Source organism: Myotis brandtii, unplaced genomic scaffold (genome assembly GCF_000412655.1).
Source record: "Myotis brandtii unplaced genomic scaffold, ASM41265v1 scaffold732, whole genome shotgun sequence".
Taxonomy (NCBI): Eukaryota; Metazoa; Chordata; class Mammalia; order Chiroptera; family Vespertilionidae; genus Myotis; species Myotis brandtii.
In genome coordinates this window covers 557,948-582,531 of record NW_005370902.1, presented here as the reverse complement: position 1 = coordinate 582,531, position 24,584 = coordinate 557,948, and the positions used below count along the sequence as shown (strand labels likewise).

The window sequence follows — 24,584 nt, the reverse complement described above, 5'->3', positions numbered from 1 at the left end:
AGGCTAATGCTATAAGAAGGGGTATGCTCCACCCAAGAAAGATGGCATAGGGATTTGGGTAGCTGTATGTTCAGCTCTCTTCCCAGAGCTACAAATCCCAGTCTTTCCTCAATCAACTCTAATCCACTCCACCTTCCATCAACTGGAGTCTAGGTTGAATGGCTATGAATAAAATTTTGTGCATTTCCCCTTTAAGAGGGTTCCTGTGTTCCTAGCACAGTCCTATCTCTCCCTGGGATACAGAATCCCTAATGATTTTCACAGCCAGATATTATGTGGAGGCCTCTTCCTGGCTCTGGTTGCTGGTGTGTAGTTGAGACACCACACTCCTCATAGGAAACCTTTGAAGCTGAGATATGACTCCAGAATCTTAGCTGGCACCCATGGGAGTGGAACCAGCCCTTTCTTGGGTCTCTTCCCTTCCTACCTGTGCCACACTCAGCATGGCCAGGGGTGAACCTGAGGGGGCAGGGGTGGTGAAGGATTAAAGAAGATAGATAAGAGAATAAAGCTTGAGCTAGGTGGGACACTGCTCTTGAATGGAGAGACAGTGCCACAGCCTGCAAGCTGAGTCTTTATTTTATAGCCAGATTCCATGAGGCAAAGTAAGGGAGTGGTCAAGATATTTACAATGTTCTCACCAGTTTTGAATCTACTCAATTACATGCACCTGAACTCTATCAAGCTTTGTTTTAGCAGCACTTGCTGCACCTACTGCAGCCTATATCACTTAGCCACCTGGGACCACAGGTTCGGACCACAAGGTCAAGCTTACAACTATAGCCTTTGGCTATAATTGTGCTGGGAGGGCTTTGCCCTCCAAGCTGGCACTTGCACATGGCTTTGCCACGAGAGGACCGTGTCCTCTCATTAGTCTGAGGCTTGAACCTGTCCAAACGCTGTAGCAGCTCTCCACACCTACCAGTCTCAATATGGCTTCTTCTATAAGTCCTTGGTTATAAAACTTCTGTTCAGTTAGTCTTCAGTTGGCTATTCAGGTTAATTGTTCTATATTTTAGTTGTAATTCCAATTTGGTCTTGTCAAGCAGTGAGTGTACCTTCCATCTACTCCACTGCCATGTTGGATCAGTTGATATATTCTTAATAACTAACTAGACTTTGAAGGCTGATCAATCATGATTAATTGGGTTCCTGCTATGGGTTAAGTATAACCCATAACCTAGGAATTATTTTCTGACATATTATTTTATTTGCCAGTGGAAGGCAGATAAGAGCCATTCCATTCATTTGACATTCACTTACTTTTTCAGAAATATATAAGCCTTATAAAAAAACAGTGAAGACCCAGAGAATTCAAGACATAAAATTGATGAGGAAAATTGTTCTCTAACAAATAACATTAAGCATTTTTTTCTTTTTCAACAATAATCTGGTTCTAAGTATCTATCTATCTATCTATCTATCTATCTATCTATCTATCTAAAAAGCTAATATGCTAAGTGTCCATCCAACTGGTAGCTATGACATGCACTGACCACAAGGGGGCAGACACTCAATGCAGGGGCTGCTGAGCTGCAGTGACTTGGCAGCGGCAGTTCTCGGGTGACGAACCCCGAAACCAGAAAGGAGGGAGCCCGATTTCTTGCAGGGCCACACGATTCCACCTTGTGATTTCACCTTCGGCCATGGGTTATGTTGTTGCTGGGGCACTGTCAGCCCTAAATCTGGTTTACTGCACACTTGCATTTGCGTTCCACACCCTGTATGACAGCAACTTTGTAGAGTGCCCTCTCGCACTCTGGGACCCCTTGGGGGATGTCGGAGAGCCGGTTTTAAGCCTGATCCCTGCAGGCCAGGCCAAGGGACCCCACCTGCCTGAGGGACCCCACTCACTTTGCAGATGCCCTTCAAGCCACGGTGCCACCCCAGATGCAGCCAACTGGGGAGGGATCACGGGAGGTTGGCTCCAGGCATGTCCAGCCCATCTCGCCCAGTCCTGCCCTGCTGGCCACCTTCTAATTAATTTCCTTTCAATGTGCATGAATCCATGCACTGGGTCACTAGTTAGGTAAAATATTCTAGCTTGAAATAACATCTGGCTAGCAGTCTTTTTACAACTTTTCTTAACTTTCCCTAAATTCACATTCAAAAAGGAGGTTTCATAACAATGTTGATATTATGTAGAAATAAAAAAATGTTGAAATGTTGAAATTCAAAGATAATAGAACATGAATTACAGAACAAAATTTATGTTGCACCAGTGTTTTGCTTTAAGAAGTATACAAACCCACCCTCCTCAAATCAGAAGGAAAGCCTTATAGCCATCTCTCATTATCTCCTTCCTTTTACAAAATTAGTATGCATTATGCACACTGATATGAATTTAATATCCATTAGGAGAGTGGTCTTCTACAAGTCTACTAATTCCATTTCTTGATGCAGTCAAATGTTTCTTTCAGGTTTCTCAATGGTACTTATTTCTACTCTAGATATAGAAAGAGATTGTAATTTTCAGAATATAACAAAGTAGGAATTTTTGGAACACAGTATTTAATAAAGGTGAAGTTATATGCTGTGAAATCTCTCCAGATTGCTTGTAAAGAACAGAAGTGATGAGATAAGTGGTGTGTATTTGGGAGAGGAGTTTGCCATGGACTGGATGTAAAGGAGCACCAAGGCTGGGAGTAGGATGGTAAACAATTATTCAATCTTTAGGCCAGCAGAGCCTCATTCATTGATGGACTCTGATAATGCTGACAGCACTTTACATTATTGACCATGTATATGTGTTCATTGCTGTTATAAACATGTGATAGGCATTAATTCATCACATCCTCACAATAATGGCTCTCACAAGTTGTACCTATATAGACATTAAGAACTAATGGGGGATCTGCTCAACACCAGGTTTCCAGCTGTGGTAATTAGTAAATGACTCATCCTGAAAGGATGGGGATAGAGAATGAGACAAATGACACTCTGGCACTAATTTTTTAAAAAAATGGAGGTATCAGTAGAACTGAATATATAGCTCAGAAAGAGACACTGGCAAAATAATTGGTTAATAAATGTGACATTATCAATCAGTATGGAAAAAAGAAATTAATTCATGGTTTCCCAGTTATAAAAAATAGTCCTGATTACCTATTTTATAAAAGAAAAACAGTTAAATCTTTACTATATAATTCAAGTTAAGATAATTGCCAGATACATTAGAATTAGATGTAATCTGTATTATAAAAAGCCAGTGGCTGGAATGCCAGAACGACCAAAGGACTGGTCACCAGGAGGTGCATTGATGGGTCCCGCGGCAATGGCAGAACTCTGGGTCCCGTGGTGGCGGCGATGGGACTCTGGGTCCCACCGCAGCGGCAGTGGCAGGACTCTAGGTCTTGTGTGATTTTGTGCACAGCGGTGGGAGGGACTCTGAGTCTTGCATGATTTCGCGCACTGGGCCTCTAGTCTATAATAATAAAAGTGTAATATCCTAAATAGACTGGACATCCTTCTGGACATCCTTCCAAACAACCTTCTGCAGGAAGCTGGGGCTGTGAGGGAAGCCCGGGTCCTGGGTGCCTGCCAGCAGCTGGAGGAAAGCCCGGATCTCAGGTGCCAGAGGAAAGCAGGTGCTGGCAGCTGGGGAAAAGAAGGCCTACTCTTTGCATGAAATTCGTGCATTGGGCCTCTAGTAATATTAATAAAAGATAAAACATATATTGCATACTCTGTTCATCACTTTTACAAGTGCTTTACATATTAAAATGGTTTGGTCATCATAACAATCCTATAAAGTAGGAATAATTATTTTATTCTTTGACAGAAAAGAAAACCACTATGCATAGAGGTTAAACAGCATTGTTCAAGGTCACACAGCTTATAGGTGTTCCAATAACCATCTCAGACTTCACCTGTCCACAAGCAAATTGCTAGTCTTTCCCTAAAAACATCTGCTCTATCATCCTCTATCATCTCTGTCTCAGATATTATTTATCCAGAGTTACCCAGTTACTCCAACAGTAACCCTCATTTTTAACAACTTGTATGCAAACATTTTGAAAAATTCTGATGGATGATAGTTGGTTCATACTATATTTCCTGGTTTGTTTCCATAACCTCCTAAGTGGTAACCCTGCTTCCCTACATTCTATTCTCAATGAAGAAGCCAGAATAACCCTTTAGAACATAAATCAGATTATATTACTCTTCTACCTGGAACACTGCTACCCCAATTAGTCCCCATGCCAGTTCCCTAACCTTTAAGGTTTTGCTCAGATAAAGTCTATCCTGATAACTTATCTAAAATTACTACTCACTATCTGACTCGCAAGCACTTCTAATCCCTATACCCAGTTCTTTTAGAAACTCTGTAATATTTTCTATAATTAACCTATTTAATATATCTATTTTTTCTCTGAAGTGTAAGGCCTGCAAGGGCATGATCTTATCTGTTTTGTTCACAGATGTATACTAATCACATATCACAGTGCTTCAGGTGCAGTATAAACTCCATAAATATTTGTTGAATAAATGATGAGACTAGGATTTTAGACTCAGGCAGAAGGGCTCTAGATTTCATTAAATTAATGACTAAAAAATTCCATAAAAATTAAATTATAAAAAATGCTTGAAAAAATAAACCAATATGGGAGGAAAAACAACTTTAGGAATATTAAAGTTCTAATAGAAATAATGCAGAAAAATGTAGTAGTTTAAAGCATATAAAAATTAAACCTAGTGTGATGTCAGGAGCATGGCAGTCTAAGAGGCCTCCCTGGTCTCTCCCATTAAAGTTACAACAAGTTGGACAATAATTCAACAAAGGAGTCATTTAAACATCTGTTCATTTAAACATCCAAAGTTGAGTGAATTGGAGCAAACAGGAGAGGAGTGAAGGGGAAGAACAGAAAAGATGCCATGGAAGCAACCTGGAGCTCACTGCATGGCCTGAGAGAAAAGACTTAAAGTGAAAGGGTAGAAAATGATACTCCAAGCAAACAGCATGTAGAGAAAAGCAGGTGTAACAATACTTATTGTGACAAAATAAATTTCAAGACAAAACAGATATCAAGAGACAAAGATGGACATTTTTATAATGATAAAGGGGGCAATACATCAAGAAGGCATAATATTTATTAATATATATGCATCCAACCAGGGTACACCAAAGTAAATAAAACAAACACTAACAGAACTAGAGGGGAAAACTGACAAAAACACAAGTATAGTAGGGGACTTAAATACACCATTGAGAACTGTAAATGGATCATCCAAACAGACTCAATAAGAAAATGTTGGCCTTAAATGACACATTAGACCAAATGGACAAAATCAACATTTACATAGCCTTTCATCCAAGAACACCAGATTATACATTATTTTCGAGTGCATATGGAACATTCTCAAGAATAGACTATATATCAGACACAAAATAGGCTTCAACAAATTTAGAAAGATGGAAATCAAAACAAGTATATTTTCCAACCACAATTTTAAATTAGAAATTAACTGAAAATTGAAAGAGGGAAAAAAGAAAGAGGAAAAAGATATATGTGGAGATTAAAAAACATGCTACTAAAGGATGACTGGATAAATAAAATAAATAAAGCATTTGGAATACAGCAAAAGCAGTAATAAGAGGGAAGTTTATATCATTACAGACCTATTTCAAGAACCAAGAAAATTTCCAAATAAACAAAATAACATTACATCTTAAAAAATAAAAAAACTAGAAAAAGAAAAAATGAACCCAGAGGCATCAGAAGAAAGAAAATAAAAATTAGAGAATGAAATAGAGAACAAAAAGACAATAAAACAATTAATTCAATGAAGAGCTGGTTCTTGGAAAAGATTAATAAAATTGACAAGCCCGTGGCTAGACTCACTATGGAAAAAAGAGAAAAGTCTCAAATAAACAAAATCAGAAATAAAAGAGGAGAAGTTACAACAGATACCATGGGAATACAAAAGGCTATACAAGAATACTATGAAAGACTATATGCCATCAAATGGGTAAATTCCTAGAAACATATAACCATCCCAGACTGAATCATGAGGAAATGAAAAATCTAAATAAACCCATCAACAGCATGGAAATTGAAACAATCACCAAATACCTCTCCAAAAGTAAAAGTCCAGGACCAGATGGCTTAACTAGTGAATTCTACCAATCATTCAAAGATTTAATACCTATCCTTCTCAAATTCTTTCAAAAAATTAAAGAAGAGGCAATACTTCCTAATTCATTTTATAAGGTTGACATTACCTTGATGCCAAAATCTGTTAAAGATAACACACAAACAAATAAACAAAACAACCTAAGCATGTAACAATAGTAAGTGATTGCATAAATACATTTGGCAGTTTCCTATGATCAAGTACTACACAGCTATTACATGAGGTAAAACAACTCATATGAAAAAGTTTTATAATATATATCTGAAACACTTACACTTAAATATTAAAAGGAATTAACCCTTTGGGGGAAAAAAACCTACAGACCAATATCTCTGATGAATAAAGTTGCAAAACTCCTAAACAAAATACTAACATTTTGAATATAACAATACATTAAAAAAACAATATATCACAATCAAGTGGGGTTCATTCCAGGGCTGCAAGGATGCTTCAACATTAAATGAAACATTAGACCAAATGGACATAATTGACATGTATAGAATCTTTCATCCCAGAACATCAGATTATATATTCTTCTCCAATGCACATAGAACATTCTCAAGGATAGACCATATATTGTGTCACAAAGCTGGTGTCAACAAATACAAAAGGATTGAAATCATACCAAACATCTTCTCCAACCATGTTACCTTGAAATTAGAAATTAACTGCAAAAAAGGAAGTAAAGAAACCCACAAATACATGGAGATTAAACTACATACTACAAAAAAGTGACTGTGTCAAAAAGGAAATAAAAGTTGAGATTAAAAAAAATAGAGAGACAAATGAGAATGACAATACAACATATCAGAATTTCTGTGATTCAGTGAAAGCAGTAATAAGAGGGAAGTTTCTATCATTACAGGTCTACCTCAAGAAACAAGAGAGATACAAAGTAAATAACCTAAAATCACATCTTAAAGAAGTAGAAGGACAAATGCAACTCAAAATCAGCACAAGAAAGGAAATAATAGAAATTAGAGCAGAATTAAATGAAATAGATGACAGACTATACAAAAATTAATAACACAAAGAGCTGGTTCTTTGAAAAGATTAATAAAATTGACAAACCCCTGGCTAGCCTCATTAAAGAAAAAAGGGAAAAGACCCAACATAAACAAAATCAGAATGAGAAAGGAGAAATCACCACAGACATCACAGATAAACAAAGGATCATACTGGAATATTATAAAAGACTATATGCCACTAAATTCAACAACCTAGAAGAAATGGATAAGGTATTAGAAATATATAATCTTCCTAGACTAAATCATGAAGAATTGGAAAATCTAAAAAAAATGATCAGCAGTGAGGAAATCAAAACAACCATCAAAAACCTCCAAAAACAAACAAACAAACAAACAAACAAACAATCTCCAAAAAACAAAAGTCCAGGACCAGATGGCTTCACCAGTGAATTCTATCAAACATTCAAAGAAGATTTAAAACCTATCCTACTCAAACTCTTCCAAAAAAAATTGAAGAAGAGGCAATACTTCCTAACACATTCTATGATGCCAATATAACCCTGATACCAAAACCTGGCAAAGATAACACAAAAAAAGAAAACTACAGACCAATATCTCTGATGAATACAGAAGCAAAAATCCTAAACAAAATACTAGCAAATCAAATACAACAAACAGTCAGAAAAAAAAATACAACACAATCAAGTGGCATCATTCCAGGGGCACAAGGATGGTTCAACATATGCTAATCAATCAATGTAATATGCCACATTAACAAAAGAATCACTAAAATGATATTATCAATATATGCAGAAAACATATTTGATAAGATACAAAACATACATCAATTTATGATTAAAACACTCAATAAAATAAGACTAGAAGGAAAGTACCTCAACATAATAAAGACCATCTCTATATATATAAAACCCTAATATGCAAATAGACTGAACGGCTGAATAATTGAACAACTGAACAACCAGTCACTATGACATGCGCTGACCACCAGGAGGCACGCACGGAACATGGTGGGCGGCAGAGCACAGAACATGGCAGGCGTCAGCTGCAGTGGGATAGTAGGGGCAGGTGAACGGGGGCACCAGACAAAGGCGGGGTGCCGGTTGCTGTCATCAGGGCGAGCCTCTGGTGGTTACTGAAAATTCTTTGCTCCCACATGCCACAGTCCTGCCCAGCCTTTGCATCTGCTGCCATGGCCAGCCCTGCTCGCACCTGCTGCTGGCACCTGGCGCCGGCCATGATCGCTCAGTGCTGTCAGCGGGTGTGAGTGGTGACTGCTGGCTCCAATCACCCCTCAGGACTTCTCTACCTCCCCCTGCTCCTGAGGGATGATTGGGGCCAGCAGCCGCCTCTCGCACCCACTGCAAGTGATGGCCCTGCTTGCACCCACAGCCAGAGCCAGAGCCACCACCTGCACTTGCTACCGGTGCCCAGAGCTGGCCCCGATTGCTTGGCACTGTCAGCTGGTGTGAGCAGCAGCTGCTGGCCCCAATCGCCCCTGAGGGCTTCTCCACCTCCCCCTGCTCCTGAGGGGTGATCAGCGCAGCAGCTGCCACTTGCACCCACTGCTGGCGCTGGCCCCAAACGCTCTGCGCCATCAGCTGGTATAAGCAGGGCCAGTACTGTCAGCGCGTGCGAGTGGCGACAGCGGGAGCAGGGCTGCAGACAAACAGAGGACCAGTGGCTGTGGTGAGAGTGGCCGGGCAGGGGCACGGATGGTGTGCCGAGACCCGCTCCTGTGCCCATTGCAGCCTCGTGGCTCACAGTTCCTTTCAAGGTGCATGAATTTGTGCACTGGGCCCCTAGTATATGATAAACCCTCAGCTAATATACTCAATGGTGAAAAACTGAAAGTTTTTCCTCTAGGATCAAGAACAAGACAAGAATGTCCACTCTCACCACTCTTCTTCAACATAATACTAGAAGTCCTAACCAGAGTAATAAGGCAAGAGAAAGAAATAAAATGCATCCAAATAGGGAAGGAAGAGGAGGTCAAACTGTTACTTTTTGCGGACAACATGAAAAAAAAAATATATATATATATATGCCAAGTAACTGGAATGACCGGAATGACTAGAATGACCAGAATGACCCATTGCTATGACACACACTGTGGCTGCTGTTCAACGGGCTCAATGCGGGTAGGACCAGCCAGCCAATCTCCCACGTCCACTCCCCCCGGCCAGCCACTCCAATTGGCCTTGATCGGGGCACATCAGCCAGACCCCACCCATGCACAAATTCATGCACCGGGCCTCTAGTGTATATAGAAAACCCTAAAGACTCCACCAAAAAATATTAGAAACAATAAACAAATACAGTCAAGTTGCAAGATACAAAAATCAATGTGCAAAAATTCATTGCCTTCCTGAATACTAACAACAAAACTTTAGAAAAAGATATGAAAAAGTAATTCATTTTGCAATTGCAAACTAAAGAATAAAGTACCTAGAAATAAACTTAAAGAATGTGAAAGACCTATATACTGAAAATTACAAAGCATTATTAAAAGGGATTGAAAAAGACACAACAAAATGGAAAAATATTCCATGTTTATGGATTGGAAGAATCAACATATTTAAAATGACCATTTTATCGAAAGCAATATACAGACTTAATGCAATCCTCATCAAAATCCCCCAATGTCATTTTTTAAAAAAACATAGAACAAAAAATCATCAGATTTTTATGGAACCACAAAAGACCCCAAAGAGCCAAAGCAAGCCTGAGAAAAAAGAAGGAACCTGGAGGTATCACAGTAACTAACTTCAAATTTTACTACAGAGCTATGATAATCAAAACAGCATGGTATTCACAGAGAAATAGACACACAGATCAATGGAACAGAATAGAGACCCGCTATAAAACCACACATATATGGACAGATAATTTTTGACAAAGGAGTCAGAAACATACAGTGGAGTAAAGATTGTCTCTTCAAAAAATGGTGCTGGGAAAACTGGAAAGCCACATGCAAACAAATGAAATTAGATTACAGTTGGTTCCCATGTACAAAAATTAATTTAAAAATGGATCAAAGATCTAAATATAAGACCTGAAACAATAAGTTATACAGAAGAAAATATAGGTACCAAACTTATGGACCTTGGTCATAGAGGACATTTTATGAACTTGACCCCAACGGTAAGAGAAGTAAAGGCAAAAATAATTATATCAAACTAAAAAGCTTCTACACAGCAAAAGAAACTGACAACAAAACAAAGAGTCAGCCAACCAGATGGGAGATGCTATTTGCAAACAGTAGCTCTGACAAAGGTTTAATTCCAAAATATATAAAGAAGTATGAAACTCAACACCAAACAAATTAACAACTCAATCAAAAAGTGGGCAGAGGAACTGAAAACCCATCTCCCCCAAGAAGACATACAAACAGCCAATCCTATATAATAAAAGCCTAATATGCAAATTAACCAAACTGCAGAACAACCGGTGGAATGACTGGTCACTATGATGCGCACTGACCACCAGGGAGCAGAACCTCAACGCAGGAGCTGCCCCAGTCTGCAGGCCCCAGGCCAGCCAAGGCAGGTGCCAGTGGGGGCCCCCTGATTGCCCCACTGGTTGCCCCACAGATTGGCCCTGATTGCTGGCCAGGCCTAGGGACCCTACCCATGCACGGATTTTGTGCACCAGGCCTCTAATATCTGAAAAGATGTTCAACCTCAGTGGAAATTAGGAAAGCACAAATCAAAACTAAAAGATAACACCTCACACCTATTAGTGTGGCCATTATTAACCACACAAGCAATAACAAGTGTTGGAGAGGTTGTGGAAAAACTGGAACCCTCATTCACTGTTGGTGAGAATGTAGACTGGTACAACTACTATGGAAAGCAATCCAGAAATTCCTCAAAAATTTAAGAATAGAGCTACTTTATGACCCAGCAATCCCTCTCCTGGGTGTATACCTAAAAAACTCGAAATAATTTATTCTCAAAGATATATGCATCTCTATATTCATTGCAGCATTATTCATGGTGGTCAAGACACAGAAACAACCAAAATGTCCCAAGAATGAGGACTGGATAAAGAAGATGTGGAACATACACACAATGGAATACTACTCAGCCATAGGAAAGGATGAAATATTGCCATTGCAGCAACATAGATGGACCTTGAGAACATTATACTAAGTGAAATAAGTCAGTCAGAAAAAGCTAAGAACTATATGATTTCACTCATATGTGGAATATAAAACTGAAACTCGTGAACACAAACAGCAGTGTGGTGGTTGCCAGAGGGAAGGTGGTGAAGGGAGAAGGGGGTCCTAATATATGGTGTCAGGAGAATATTTGACTGGGTAGTGGGCACAAGGTGCAATATACACATCTTGTAACATAGAAACCCACACCTGAAACCTGTATGTTCATGTTGACCAATGTCACCCCAATAAATTTAAGTAATAAGAAAAGAGATTTAATAGAACAAAAAAGCAGCATGCACATCACACCAGTAATTTCTAATGATATCTCCTTTATTCATGTAAATACTACCCCCCAAAACACACACACACACACACACACACACACACACACACACACCCTCGACCCATTAGAACAAAGAAGGGGAAAAAAGATAACCAAGAAGGAAATTCATTAATTTTGCACTTTGGAGTCTCTGTGTGGGTGCTGGCTTACCACCTCCCTTGGGGGAATATTCTTTAGGAAGAAATTGGTCCCCCTCGCAAACACCCCCCCACAACACATCACTGATTCCAGAAGGTGTAACAATGCCTTCCTGAGACCAGGAGAAAGGGTTGCCACTCTTCTGTTGCACAAGCAGGAAGCTAGAGCAAGAATCTGCTCAGATGCCATTGGCAACTAACAGCTTTCCAGGGCTTTAGGAAAATAAAGAAAATCAAGTAGAAACCAAAGATTCTTGAATCAGATAATCACTGGCTAAGATTTCACATGGCCACCACTCTGGATTTTACAATGGTCTCTAGCAAGTCATAGGATCTAGACAAACCAAGCCTCTGTGAGTGACAAGCTGGGAATCATAGCGTTGCAGTTACAGCAAGTAAGTTAGTGCCAACTTTGCTATTATATAGCCTTACCTCTCTGCACTTTAATCTTATTTTCATATGTGAACACCAGAAATTGGCCAGGAGATCACTTTTATCCTGAAATTTCAGTAGCTATGGGAGCATTACACACACACACACACACACACACACACACACACACGCGCGCGCCAATTAACACAGAACCTCCTAAGCTGGTGAGCGTTTTGCGTTTTATTTAATAATTTAATATTTGGAAACTTACTGATTTCCTATGCCTGTTGGAAAGACCAAGCTGAGTGACGTTGGGAGAAACGCTGTGCTTCATCATTTGTTCATTGCGGCTGTCTCCATTGTTGACTTTAGTGGCAAGCCTTGTAATCTTTCTCTTGCAGGCGAAGTCTGACACCTTGAGGACTGGAGAGGGGATGCGGGAGCCCAGTGGAGCAAGAGTGGGAGAAGCTTTGAGAGTTGCCAAATGGGGGTGAGGTTACTCTTTCGAGTCTGGAGGCCAGCCTCCTGGATGCTTGTTTATTGGGGTGGGAGCAGGGATTCAGAAGCAGAGTCCTGGCACGAACTGAAGTCAGACATCTCAGCAGAGCTCGCCTAAACCTGAAGTTGTGGCTTGCTTCCAGAACCACTGGCTGGGTTCTGGCCACCAACTTGCCTGGACGAAGACTGGCCTGTGGTGAGCTCCCTACCCAACTGGCTGCCTCGAGGGCCCGTTGAGACAATTCCCGGGCAGTGAAGCTGGGAACCAGGCGTCAGCTTTTGCAAGTACGCTGGTACCCTCCACAGCCACGCAATGCCGTGCGTGGGACGCGCATCTTCAGGGACTATCTCTTCCAAGATGCGTCTGTTTGGACGCGGGGTCAGAACTGCCAGGCTCTGAAGGCGGGGTTCCGTCCGCTGTGCTCATCAGCTGTCATTCGTGGGAACACTAACTCTGTCCCTAGGGATTGGTGGGGGCGGGGATGGGCGAGTTCTGCTCACCTACTGTTTCAGGGCCACCCCTCCCCCACCTCCCAAGGCGTCGCTCTGGGAGCATTCTCTCTCCGCCCAGTTCTGTGCCAGCTGCGTGGGCTCCAGCTTCGTGCGTCTTCCTTTAGAATGCTTTGAAACTCCGCAGAGACTAAGGATTCCATTAGAATTTTCCTCGGCGCCCGCCCTTGGACTGATCCCCCTTCAGCCAGAAGATTGCAACTTAGCAGGTAAAGAGGGTGTGGACTCATACAGCTCCATTTGACCTGGGTTGCACTTAGTCTCCTTTCTGGGATCTCGGTTAAGTTTCTCAAGCTGCCTGGGAAGCCAGCTCTTTCCTGGGAGGCTGACTGACATCTCTGGGGGATTAGGAGTTCAAAGGGCTCCCGCTGCATGGTTTCTCTTTAAAGCTCTACTGGATTTGTGAAGCTTTCTGTGGCTGACCCGTGCTGAGCAGGAGTTTGGGGATGCTTCTTAGCCTCTCCCCACACCCCGCTTTAAAGCAGGGGGGGGGCTAAGAATGAACCCCCGGTGTGATTTATAAGGTAAACAAAGCAGCTGCAGCCAAGCCAAGATGCTGGGGAGGAAAGCTGTTTTGTTTGTTTGTTTTTACCCTTTTATGCATTGGGAGAAAATAAAGATCTTGATGGCCACTGGGAGTATATAAGTGAGCCCTTCCTAGCCACTCTGGGTACCTAAACTGAGGGAATGAAGAAAGGATAGTGATCAATATCCTGTCGATCAATTACACTCTGCGTCATTTTTAGTCTCTATCAAGAAACAGAAACACTTTTATCCTTGTTGCTGGACCAAGGCTTGGGATTCCTAGTACGCTTGGCAACTGTAATTCCAATGACTCTGTTTACTACTTAGGTAAATCACTGAGCTTCACAGCACAACTTGTTCTAGCGGTGAACGCTCCTGCCTTTTGTTACTAGAGGATACTGAAAGAGAATAGAGAGTTTGAGAGTCCGAAAGGGAGCTCTTGTCTGTATCCACTATGTTGTATCCCTTTCACAGGGTTTCTTATGGGACCTTCCCAATTAAATTCCCCACCAAAAAAATGCAGCAGGTTGCTTATTGAGTAAGCACAAAGCCAAATGAGTGAGAGGAGGCAGAAGCAAGGTTTACTTGTTTTCTTAAAAAGAAAGTTAGAACATTCTTTTAAAATGAAAAAAAAATTCAGGTCTCCTCTTTTCTAACTCTCCTATCATATTACAAATTACAAAATCTTTAATAGAAAGGTTAACTAGAATTTTTAAAAGTTTACCTTTGAATTAGACAGTGAGAAGTATGAGTGGGTGGATTTGTTAAAACATTGCAATCCTTATCATAGTGGCATGGTTGTATTTACTCTTACATTTGTAATATTTGTAACACCTACTTCTATTCACCTGGACAGTAGATCAGGAAATACTCCCCGTTCCCCTTAAATATTTAAGGCAAAAAGTCAAGATATAAAGATAACTAGTACTTCAGATATTAAGTCAAAATTTAGTAAGACATTGTTAAAGAAACACTTAAAAACTATATGAATTGCCGAAACCGGTTTGGCTCAGTGAATAGAGCGTCGGCCTGCGGACTGAAAGGTCCCAGGTTCGATTCCGGTCAAGGGCATGTATCTGGGTTGCGGGCACATCCCCAGTAGGAGATGTGCAGGAGGCAGCTGATCAATGTTTCTCTCTCATCGATGTTTCTAACTCTCTATCTCTGTTCCTTCCTCTCTGTAAAAAATCAATAAAATATATTTAAAAAAACTATATGAATTAATGCAGTTAATGCAAATCAACACATCAGTAGACATTAAATGGACTTTATCAAAGTAATATATAAAAATGTCTTTGATTAATAAAGCTTAGCACAGACAGAAAGAAAGTTCTTACATTGTTTAAGAGTCTAGAGAGCTGGAGAGCCTTTCAATATAGCTCTGATCAGAGCTCAACTAGTCTGCTAAGCTTGTGGTTGTGAAGTTAAGACGTCACAGGTTTATGCCAAGAAAATGATGCACAAAGAGAAATACTAACAGGTCGAAGAGATTGATCCATAAGAGATGCTTAATATTCATTGAGTGAATAAATATATATGTTCAGATAGAGAGACAGGTAGTTAAAATAAGGCATAGTGAGAAGACGTGTGATTGCAAATTTAGAAAATTTCTTCCTCTTAAGTAAGAACTTGTATATGGGCATTCATCAAAACAGAGTATCTAAGCTCCACAGATTCAAGAAACTTGTCTCTTTAGTAAAACCTGTCAAATAATAACAATGTTTCTAAAAAAATCTTTGCTATTGAAAAGTAAAATAACCTTCAATTTACTTGCTTAATGGTCATTCTCAAAGATTTGTGAAGGGTGGATACATTTCCATTATTTATAACCTTCAAATTATTTCCATATTTATGTTGATCATTTTTCTGTTATAGTTATTATTGGAAGGTCAAGATAAAATGGACAGAGAAAACTATGAGAAAATTAAAGTTCTCTATGAATTTCATGCCCATTTTGGTTATTAAAATAGCAAGAGACCAAATAACTTTCTATATAAGATAACCTTAATCAATTCATACTTTACATAAATAGGAAACACCAGAAACTTTGCTTTTATTTTTTTCTCATTACTGGAAATTTGAATATCTTGTTAAATATACATATTTTAAACTTTTAAACCCTGATATTAACATGATTAAATGTTTATCAAAATATAATAACAGCCCTTAGAATGTTTACTGATTAACCTTACAAAATTAAAAAAATAATTTTATAAATATATTGTTGAAAATATTGTCATATTTAAAAAATATTGTCATATGTTTAATCCCCAGATAAGTGATGGCAATACAGATTATCAACATTACATTTAGCAGCTGAAAACTGAAATTATCTACATTTTTTAATTGATGCATATCTTGAAACAAAAATAAAGATATGCACATATTTGTTCAGTATTTAATAATGTAAATATCAGTGCTAAAGAGATGAAGGATTTTGTTAATGAAGACACATTAAAAAATGCTAAACAGTACTAGGACAGTAAAACTGGGGACTGAATATTTTCTCATAAAAATGTTATTGATTCATTTTAAAAAATAAGCTCAAGCTTGGTAAATAAAAATATAATAAACTCTTAAATTTTCTGTTCCCAAAATTATAATTGCTAAACATTATACAAGGTCAGTTGTAAGGTGCATCTTGACCAGTGATGGCGAACCTATGACACGCGTGTCAGAGGTGACACGCGAACTCATTTTTTGGGTTGATTTTTCTTTGTTAAATGGCATTTAAATATATAAAATAAATATCAAAAATATAAGTCTTTGTTTTACTATGGTTGCAAATATCAAAAATGTTCTATATGTGACACGGCACCAGAGTTAAGTTAGGGTTTTTCAAAATGCTGACACGCCGAGCTCAAAAGGTTCGCCATCACTGATCTTGACTTTCCACATTATGTTGTCTAGACTAAATTGAAATCAGTGTGACTCACCACTTTAATATCTATGGAAAGCCCACCATAAGCATTTTGGTTCTCACTAAAAGTGGAGACAGATCAAAACAAAAACCTTATCTTTTTTTCCTAATTTATGCCCTGTCACCTCCCATACCAAGTAAATATTAAAACTGGTTAATTCAACCAAATTTTATTTGGACATTTACTTCTATCTAGTTGTGATCTTTAAAAAAATGCTTTAGAACTCTTTTCTCTCCTCTAATCTGCATTTAGACCTCAATATTTGAAGAAATTTGAGAATATTTTGATCAGGTATATAATATCAATAATATATCTTTTTAATCAGCACAAATATAGACCTGGTCTCTGAGAACATTAGTACTACTAAATAACTCTATGATGAAAATGAGTTTAGGAAAATATGTCATTCATCTTTGAAAATGAAAATTGAAGACATGCATTGAAAATATCAATTTAAAACTGCATTGTTCTATGAACAGTTTGGTAAATGAAGTGGTCTATTTAAATTTTTAAAAAATCTAATGATCCTTCTGAAAGTTCAGTTTTACTTAAATAAGCTATGAAAGATAATAGTTTCAGTACTTGACCTGCTTTTAAAATTGAACTGTAGATGATATCCCACTAATATTAGTGTATGTTTTGTCTCCTTTTTAAAAAAAGTTTTCTTTGAAATACAGCATGATCTCACTCACATGTGGAATCTAATGAACAACATACAATGATGAAAAAAATAGATCCAGAGACATAGAAGCATCAAACAGACTGTGGGGTGGGAAGAGATCAATCAATGAACTTCTATTCATGTATGAATGACCCATGGACACAGACAGTAAGGTGGTTAAGGCCTGGGATTGGGGGCTGAGGCAGGCTGGGAGAGGTCAATGGGGGCAAGGGGGGGCATATGTAATACTTTCAACAATAAAGATTAAAAAAACAGATGTCTGAAAAAAAAACAGCAGTGTCATAGAATCATTAAGAGGTAACAGATGACACATGAATACAGTTTTACATTTAAAAATCATAAATGCTAATTAAAACATTAATTTAAAAATATGCCTTGATGGCTTTATCTAGCACACTGCATTCTTTTTTTTTTTTTTTGAGAAATGGCAAGTGCAATGAGATGAATCAGATATGCATTTATTATATTCTGCTTGTAGTTTGCTCTTATATTTTTATGTATGTTGAAAAATCAATATAAGTAATTGGCTTGAATAAGTAGAATTAAGAGTTAAAATTTATTTAAGGCAGGAAAACAGGAGCTAAAATGAAAAAGAAGAATAAAAGGAGGGAATCAATATTTGTAGGTACTTAATGTATGCTAATCACTATGCTAGAAACTTAAAACATTTTTTTCATGTTTATCTTCACATCTACCTTAAAACTAAAGTATTATTACCACCTTTTAAATAATCTGGAATATTAAATTTCTAAAAATTCACAAGGCAATTGGAGAGTCAGGATTTGAGCCTATATCTACTTCTACCTAAAGACAATAAACGTTGTACTTAATTCTTATAGTTTCAAAGATAAAATTAGCAAATTTTTAACAAGATGATTAATTCCATTGGATTCTTACAGCTATTCATTTCTTTAATTTTTAAGTTAATGTAACATTGAGACATAAATCCATCATGAGACTACAATTTAGAACAATACTCTGTTAACTAAAGCTCCATAAATTTTGAAACACTGCAGAAGATATACTACTCAATCTCAAGAAGGTTGTTTTCAAAATTCTCTCCTTTCTTACTCTTGAATATAAAGGTAATATATGTGGAAAGGGAAACAAAGGTTTATTTTCATAGATAAAGTTCAAGGCTATCTATTTTTCTTTAAATAATCATGATATAATTTCTAAATTAAAAGTTTTCATTCAAACTTTAGAACATCTGTAGGCTGTTAATAAAATATCTTTGTTTATTAAAAATAGCAGTCATGTCAAGACATGTTAGGTTAATACTGCATCTTATCAGTGTCATATAAATTTTCTACTCATGTGGTTTTGTCTTAATTTTATCTGAATTTTAATTGCTTATTTATTTTTAATGTATCTTGATATTTAATGAGGATAGCTCTCATTCATACATTTCTGAAGTCATCTATTACCTGACAGCATATTTTAAGAAATTTGCCATGTTTCCTTAAACCTATACCTGCACTTGAAACTGATGTGGTTATGCCCAAAGACCTATTGATATCAAAGTAGTATAGCATTGTTGGATATATGTAATACCATTACAAAAAAGAGCACTGAAGTGATAGCCATTCAGTAAATATTTGTTGAATAGTGTTGAATGAATAATTGAATATATGGATTAATGATACTTGAGTAAGCTCTTCATTTTTGCATTTTTTGGCAAAGCACCTTCGGCATTTTTTCCTCTAAAAATGTTTTCCAAGCACTTAAGCCTAGCTCCAGGTGTCACAAGTAAAACAAGCAAAACCCTTATTACATGCTGACTTGCAGGTGGATAGAGGACTATCTCCTGAACTAGGCAGCACACCCCTTTAAGAAACCCAGAGGATCCTAAAAAAAATGCAGGAGTTTTTACCTGAATTTGAACATATTTATTTCTATAATGAAGCCAGCTATAATAATAAAATTGCACTTTGGTGATGTATAGAGAACTATATTATTGCCTATATTTCAAAAATAGTTAACAGTTACTCAGAGGACATAACTTCCAGTCAATTAATTACTCCATAATGCTCATTTTCACAGGATTTATAGAACCAGTTATTAATGTGTTTTAGTTAAGTGGTGCTGTGCTGGAAATCTTAGAGAAGAGCTTTTCTTCCATTACCTGTGAGAAGTGTGGGTAGAGTTGAAAGAGGACAGATATAAGTATTCTCAGGGATACCTACTGAAGTAAAGAAAGCCATAGACTTGTTGTAATCCTCACCAGAGGATATTTTCTCCATTGCTTTTCAGAGAAAGTGGAAAAGTGGAAGGGAAAGAGGGAGGGGCAGGGAAGGAAGAAAGAAGAGAGAGAGAGAGAGAGAGAGAGAGAGAGAGAGAGAGAGAGAGAAAGGACACATCCACTGATTGCCTCCTACATGTACCTCCATTGGGGCCGGGAAGCGAACCAGCAACCCAGGTACATGGCCTTGACTGGGAGAATCGAACCTGGGTCTCTTTGGTGCATGGGCCAATGCTCTGACCACTGACCACTGACCACTGAGATACACAGGCCAGGGCAGCCATAGACTTCTTTGGAGTGATTATATTTGGCAAATTAAGTTGAAAATTCATGCCAAAGTCTTGGCAGGACATGGTACCCAATTGAAATTAAAACAAAACATTGGTTCTTGTTGGAAAAAAATTCACATGTATCTTCCTTGCCTCAAATTATTATTTCCTATAAGAGTAGGATTTAGGTTTTCCAACTATAAATCTATGTTAAATTTAAATAGAATTATTGATATCATTAATGATGCTGCTTTTGTATATATAGAATAAGATATTACTAAATTACCTTTCAGAGGCAATGTATTTTAGGAGATACATTTTTTCCAAAGTCTTGATGGATTTATTGTGATGCATTCACATTTTGCCCAATCCCCCTTGTAACCAATCAAGCAGACCTAAGAGAAAAAGCCAGTTTTGTGGTGACTTGGATTCTACCCCCTACACCTTTTCCTTGGGATCTAAAAGATGTTGAATCAAGATATTGTTGGAAATATCCATTCTACAGTCATATAGGTATTCTCAGTATCCACTGTGTATGTTCTTTAGCCAGCTCTTCTGTCTAGAGCTAAGAATATTTTGAAGACTTAAAAATAGGCCATATTTTCATGATATTAAATATTGTGAACAAAAGGGGACTGAACTAGCTACATTGATCTTTGTAAAATCATTTTTTGGGACCTGTATCCCTAGGACTACCCATACTTTGCCAAAAATTTTGCTTTCTGGGAGTTATATGAAATAATTAGAATGCCTACTTCTAAGCCTCTGAGAACATTTACAATTAAGAAGAAAGAAATATTTCTAAAGAAAACTCAAATTTTAGGGTGGTTGTTCTGTAGGATATTAAATAGCCTTATATCTAAAAAAAAAAGTATGTCCCTCTGCATGTGCTATATAAGAAGAAAATGTTGGCAGAAAGAAAGACGTATTTGCTTATCTGGTTCATTTTAACATCACAGCTTAACATTTTGATTTGTAATGAGCAAGTGTAGAGAGCTGAACTGCATATTTTCATTTAGCATGTTCTTGCAACATAATGAACCAACAAATGATTTGGCCCTTTCATGAATAAAAGAAGCTTTAATGAAAAAATATTTCATTATAATAAATAATTTTTCCAACCTGTAAAATATCAACAACTTTAACTTGGAGAATAAAAACTGTTTTGTGTTCTGTTATACTTAGCAGTGAACCATTAAAATCTGAACTTAAAGCACACTTTTTAACATGCTTAAATACTTTCTTACCAGTTATCTCAAGGTTGTAATTGAAATATTGGATACAATTAAATATTGAAAATTCCCCCTTTCAGAATAATATTTAGTAATAATTTTGACAACAAAAATGCAAAGGATCTTTTTTATAATATAATATTTTAAAAATATCATAAATATTTACAATGTAAAACAGGGGCAAGAGACAAACTGAGAAGATCTAAACAAATTAAGTATTTGAAATGACCTATCACTGACTAATCTAGATATATTTGAAACATAACTTTGATTCGTTTCAGCTTATTTAATGAATGTTATGTGAAAGATGAGCTACATTATTATAATGATATTATTGGTTTTATTAGTCAAAATAAGATCTATCTATAAAATATACGAGTATTATGTATGAAAATTAATGTGATTAAAGTGAATCTCTACCCATAAAATGAATTGGTATTCATTAGCTTTCAGAGTGTGTCAGGATCTGTCAGATTTTATTTTGATTATTTTAGCCATAACAAAATGAATATATACAAGTATAATAAAAAGAGTGACTGCTCAAAGGCTTTCATTTCCAATGCAACATTAAAAAATATCTATTGCTTGCACTCTATCAGTCCTCTACTTACAGATGGATATCTTCAATTGTCTAAATTGGTCCTGGGTTTAAGGCTTTCCCCTCATGGACTAGAGGGAGGCTATGATAGGCGTTGCCATATATAAATCCACATTCCCTGATGCCTTCATCAGAGCAGGGCTCTTACACATGTAGATGGCAATGATGATGATCATTTATTTTTTCTGAACATTGATAAAATTGTGCTATTCTGGTGAAATTTAATAGAAACCTCTACTAAGTTATGACTTCTGATAAAATACCATTATGAGTTTCGATTCTTTAGGTTACAAACAGAAGTGGGTTTTTTCTAACATATTTAAGAAATTAAGCCAATAATGGCTTAAGGAAAGAATTATAATGAAGGATATTTAGTCTATTGTGCTGAAGAAAAATTATCACTTGCACTCGCTGCTTCATTAAAAGGAAAAAATCATTATAGGGTCATTGCTGGGATTTGGGGCCATTGTTGTGTTTTAAACTTAAATGAATGCTCACTATAATCATAAGAATAGGTACTAAAAATATTCACTACACATATAATATTATCAAATATCTTTTCTGAAACAGTATATTACTTATCATATATTACTGGTTTATTAATCTTAGGTAACTATTTTTAAAAGTTTAACATTCTAATTTTAAATACTTTTTTCTAAAAATGTTAGCAATGCATTGAAAATGTTTGCCAATTATTTGAAATATAAATATAAGACTAACTAATCGAATAAAAGAGAAACATGCAAATTGGCTGCACCTCCACTATGCTCCAAGCCACACCCACCAGCCAATCAGAGTGACTATATACAAATTAACCCAACCAAGATGGCGGCCGTCAGCCATGGAGCTGGAGCAAGCAGGAGACTTGGTTGCCCCGGCGATGGAGGAAGCCAAGCTTCCTGCCTGCCCTGGCCGGCTGTGGCCTCCACTCAAGGCAACAAAGTTTCAATTATAGAAGATAAATAAATCCCAGATACCTGCTTCCAGCCAGCCTCGCTGGGAGCTTGGGTGGCTGGGGGCCGTGGCCAGCCTGCAAACAGCCATCAGCCCCTCACCCAGACTGGCCAGGCACCCCAGCAGGACCCCCCACCCTGAAGGGGCTGTGGCCAGCCTGCAAACAACCATCAGCCCCTCACCCAGGCTGGCCAAGCACCCCAGTGGGGACCCCTACCCTGAAGGGGCTATGGCCAGCCTGCATACAGCCATCAGCCACTCACCCAGGCTGGCCAGGCACCCCAGCGGGACCTCCACCCTGATCCGGGACACCCTTCAGGGCAAACCAGCAGGCCCACACCCATGTACCAGGCCTCTATCCTATATAATAAAAGGGTAATATTCAAATTGACCCTAACAGCAGAATGACTGGGAATGACTGGTCACTATGTCACACACTGACCACCAGGGGGCAGACGCTCAATGCAGGAGCTGCCCTCTGGTGGTCAGTGCGCTCGCTGCCAGTACAGCGGTGGTGGTGGGAGCCTCTCCCGCCTCCTCAGCAGCGCTAAGGATGTCCGACTGCAGCTTAGGCCTGCTCCCCGCTGGCAAGTGGACATCCCCTGAGGGCTCCCGGGCTGCCTGAGGGATGTCTGACTTCCTGCATAGGCCCAATACCCAGGGGAGCAGGCCTAAGCCAGCAGGTTGTCATCCCCCGAGGGGTCCCAGACTGTGAGAGGGCACAGGCTGGGCTGAGGGACCCCCCTGAGTGCACAAATTTTTGTGCACCGGGCCTCTAGTACAAAATATTTATCTAACTTTTGATGAGCTATTTTTACCTTTATTTCTTACACTAGAGTAGGCCGAATTAAATTTGAGGGATAGTATATTCATCTTTAGAAAAATAAAATTTTATACATGTCTACACATATGCATTCTTGGGGACAGTAGACTGAACTGAAAAAGTTAGGCAGAATGTTTTCTTTAAAGAAATTATACTCATATGGCACAGTGTATGTACATAATTATACCCATAGAGAAATAAACATAGCAACTACAAAAGAGTTTTGGAATATTTAACCAAATTTTTAAAATATATTTTTATTGATTTCAGAGGAAAGGGGAGAGAGAGAGAGAAACACCAGTAATGAGAGAGAATTATTGATTGTGTCATGAACAACCATGATTGGGGATCAGGCAATTGAACTGTGACCTCCTGATTCATAGGTTGATGCTCAATCAGTGAAAAACAGCAGCATATAAGTAACATTATTCTTGATAAACTACCAACTCTTTGACATTGGAAACTAACTAACCTCTTTAAAGCTATGTTGTGTCAAATAATAAATTCTAAATAAAATAATATTAATGTGGCACAAATCAATTGCAATTAAATTTCAACTAATAGCTCTTTCTTATAGAATAGTAAACACACTATTAATGAACAAAAAGTAGAGGCATTATAATGTGATAGCAGTTTGACCTCTGTCATTGAGGTGAGATTTTTTTTCAGTCCTGTGGTTTTTCTGAGTAATCTTCGTTTTTCCCATTTGAAGTACATTATACAGGGATGGGAAAGTGCTATCACTCACTGCTGTTTGTGTTACACTTATAACTATTATTGTTAAACTTGCCTAAAGCTTGATAGAATGCATTTCCTTAAAGTTTCTCTGCAGATGTGCCTAACACTATATTATACTAAATCATAACTTAAGACATCATCCAAACCTGCCAATAAGAGAGAACTCCTTTCTAATTTTATCATCTGTATCATTGCAACATGTGATCAATAGATCTGCTAGTTGTTTTATGTAATTCAAGTCAGACTTATTTATCTTGATATGGTCATTACTTGTCTTTTTAAATATATATATATACTAGAGGCCCGGTGCACAAAAATTTGTGCACTCGGGGGGCGGGGGGTGGGGGGTCCCCCAGCCCGGCCTGTGCCCTCTCGCAGTCTGGGACCCCTCGGGAGATAACGACCTGCTGGCTTAGGCCTGCTCCCGGGTGGCAGAGGGCAGGCCCAATCCCTA

At 38.1% G+C, this 24,584-nt stretch overlaps 1 protein-coding gene across 1 annotated transcript in view; it reads left to right on the top strand.

The window, feature by feature from the left end:
- Positions 1-12,426: 12,426 nt before the first annotated feature.
- TRPC4 (transient receptor potential cation channel, subfamily C, member 4) overlaps positions 12,427-24,584 on the top strand; it is a 436,371-nt gene continuing 424,213 nt past the window's right edge. Inside the window, exon 1 of the mRNA XM_005882679.2 lies at positions 12,427-13,355. The gene's annotated coding sequence lies outside the window, so the exon portion shown is untranslated. The remainder of the gene's footprint in view (positions 13,356-24,584) is intronic.